Genomic DNA, 3,548 nt, shown 5'->3' with positions numbered 1-3,548 from the left:
GTCAGATTCGCAGAGGACGATATTATGACTATACATGGCATTTATATATACTGCTACAGGTAAAATAATTAACGGTATTAACAAAATAGAAAATTAACGATTTTTTGTTAACTGTAAATTCTAACCGGATCAGTTGTTCAATACGTACTGAAAAAAATATGACCGTCATCTAATTATTATAACATCGAAAAACTCAGCCAAATTGGTTTTATGAGGACGAGGCATAGTCAACTATGCTTTTGTAGGACTTATTCAATATAAGATATGAATTCTAACATCACATAAAATTCCTGTTAAGTTCATACCTACGTTGTTAAATAGTCAAATGAATCTATCAAATCCAAATTCTATAATCTACGTGATGACCAAAAGCAACCTCCAGACGGAATTCAAAAACGTGTTCTTTATCACACATTAATCAGGCCCATCAATTTATCATTGATTAAAGCAGCCGACTCACACAATCATGGTGGCCTAATTTGATCATTTGCACGGCTCCGTGTCCCTAATAGAACGGTCCCTCCTTGAGAATGCTCCCAAACCCATGAATCATGTCGGTCCTTGCGATAGAAACCGGAGACCGTAAAATTCTGTGTTGAAAATCGGTGTCATTGGTATGATGATTCGAAAGCTAAATGATGCGCTATGCTAAAAGTCTCTTTTTGCGCCCGCTTTTGCTCTATCTGCCCAAAAACCTTGCACCGAAGGCCATGCACTGCATCCTGGAGAGCCCACGATTGGGAGTTTCCTTGCCCAACGGCCTCGTCAATCCCTTCGTCAATCAAACCATTAACCAGGGCCGGCAGACAATATAATTATGGAAACCTTCGGCAATCGACACGCGGTGGCGGCTTTCGTCATCGATCGTTTGTATGTGTGTGTGCGCGCGCTCCTGCCGCCCAAAGTATCGCCGACACGGTAAGGTTCAAAGCCAGCACAAGAAACGCCAAGCATAAGGCAAACACCGTCCGTCCGACCGTCCGCCTTCTAATTATTGAAAAACAAACGGCAAATGACCGCAACGCATGGTGGTGGATGCTGGCGTTTAGGACCGGCGAAACCCTCCGGGCCTGATGCGCCCGATGCTTAGGCCAATTTCTCGACCACAGTGTGTCCGTGTGTGCACAGTGACTTGGCCGTTTGATGTGATCCCACCGGTACACGTACGTTCGGTCATTTTGATCCTCCCCCTAATTCTGTTTCGTTTCACCGCTCCGCGGGCGGCATCGTTTGTTTTAGTTTGTTTGTCAAACCGTGTTGTATACGACTTTTCTCGCAGCTTCTCTTCTACCGACACACACACACACACATGCACACACACCTGCTACCTACCGCGGATAACTTTCCTCCAATTTCCTCCAGTTTCCTTTCCGGGTGTTTGTAATAATTTTCAACTCCTATAATCTCAGGGTTTTTTTTTGTGACCGCCTTATGCTCTACCACAATATTTTCCTTTCGGACCATCTTGTTCCTCCAGGCGGTGTACATTTGCTTTGCACGATAATCGTGTTGCTATTGTTTACTCATCGGTAATCACATAAATTTGTGTGCATATTTGTTCAGCTTCCCAGCACCAATGGCCCTAGGAAGTTTTCGGGATACGGCGCAAAGAAGAGGACAGCATAAAAAGCGAGTTTGAGATGTAAATCCTAAGAGGGAAAGTGATGTTTTTGCATGAAATTGCTTTGTCCACTGTTTGGGAGTATGTTGTGATATAAATAGTAGAACAAAGTCAGTTCATTATCGAAATTGTACCAACAGTTCATATGAGTACTACAAATTCTACATCAAACTGATAATTGTATTCAATTTCAATGAAGTGAGTCAATTATCATAATCAAGTGCATCAGCTTTAAAAATAAAACAACATTAAATCTTGCGGAAAAACCCCAACACACCAAACCACAAAGCACAATCCGTCATGGGAACGCACCACATGGGAACATCATGCGTGTTCAGTTTATCCCCTTCGCTCAATAAGAGGATCGAATGCAATCACCAATCTGTTGCTGGTGGTTTCAACTAGAAACGATCATTAATAACGCTACTGGTGCGGTCCAGATTAGAAGTGTAGCAAGCGGACCTGACCACCTCGGAGGATCAGAGATTGTTTGAAGTAAGTAATGTAAAGAAATTAGAAAGAGGGCGGTAGGAAGCGACGATGAAATGAAAATGTTAGTTACGCTGAGCAGGAATAGAACCAAAAAAAAAAACAAAACAAAAAACAAAAGAATACTTCATCACTTTTATTAAGAGATAATCAGCCGTTGAAGTCCACTTTGAGGGTATGGTGCCTGGTTTTCATTCGTTCTTTCATCACACTTGAGAGCTTAGATTTTGTAGGCAAGCAAATGGGTTCATTCATATCATAGGACCACCCAAAATTAGTGAGAGCCTCTTAGGCGCTACACGTTTTTGCGCCAAATAACTGATCGGTATGCCTAGATAAGGATCATAAGGTTTGATTAATGTGTGTATCGAATATGAGGCCAAGTAACAAAAGAACATGTTAATACATGGTCAATCTGCTTTAATATGTACTTTAAAATTATAGTAAAAAAACAAAACAATATCAAAATTTTATACTTTTGTGTTAAAACTGTATTAAAACATGGAAAAGAGCACCAGTTTTATCATCTATATGTTTCAATTTCAATCGCTACAACAATAGGTACAATGCAAAACGGTAAATTATAAACCATTGACTTTGCTTCCCTAACTATTCCATAGATTAAATTTCAATGTAGTGGTCATTGGTGTAACAGTGTAGTGGTGGCTGTAACAGACAAGGCCAATATAATGATATTTTTTATTAGGCCAACAATATCTCAATTGAAGGACCCAAGGTTCTTGAAATTTATATTACAATTCAACTTGGTAACTTGCGCGGCTTCTTAAATTGTTAGGATCAACAGGTACGAGTCGATCCAGCGTAGGTTCACTAGATAAGCTCTTCGTAACCTACCATGGTTGGGCCTTAATAAAATGCCCATTTACCACGTGCGCTGCTCCGTATTGAATTTATAACCAATGACTTTTAGACAGCAAGTTGCGTAGGCTGCATTAATAGCGAAAATGCCTGCCAATGAGATTGACGCTACTTATTTTCTTGAATTATTCACTCCTGAAAGAGTAATTCGTGTATGTACACATTACGTCTTACCAAATCGAATAATATGTATGCGAGCAATGCTCCTCTAACAGCTAAGGGCAAAGTGTTTCATAAGTTTAGCTCCTATTGTTGTGTCTTTACTCTTTGCACTTATTACTTTTATTTACACATTAAAACTTTACATAATAAATAATAATAAATATACACGAAATACAAACACGTTAGAACGTAGGCCGCGCGCCAGCCGCACCGAGCGCCCCTGCCGAGAGCTCCTGCTCGATCGGCCTTCGTGCACACCCTCTTGTTCGAGCGCACGACACACACTCTGCCCGGCGCTCGGCACACACTAAGCCTTGCGCGCTTAGTGTGTGCGACAGTGTGCGTGTACACACTGTCGTCCCCGTGGACGTTGACCGGTGGCAGCGCAACTGCTACG

The sequence above is a fragment of the Anopheles merus genome, chromosome 2L, assembly GCF_017562075.2.
Source record: "Anopheles merus strain MAF chromosome 2L, AmerM5.1, whole genome shotgun sequence".
NCBI classification, from domain to species: domain Eukaryota; kingdom Metazoa; phylum Arthropoda; class Insecta; order Diptera; family Culicidae; genus Anopheles; species Anopheles merus.
The sequence above is the reverse complement of the archived record's forward strand: the minus strand, read 5'-3'. Positions refer to the sequence as shown.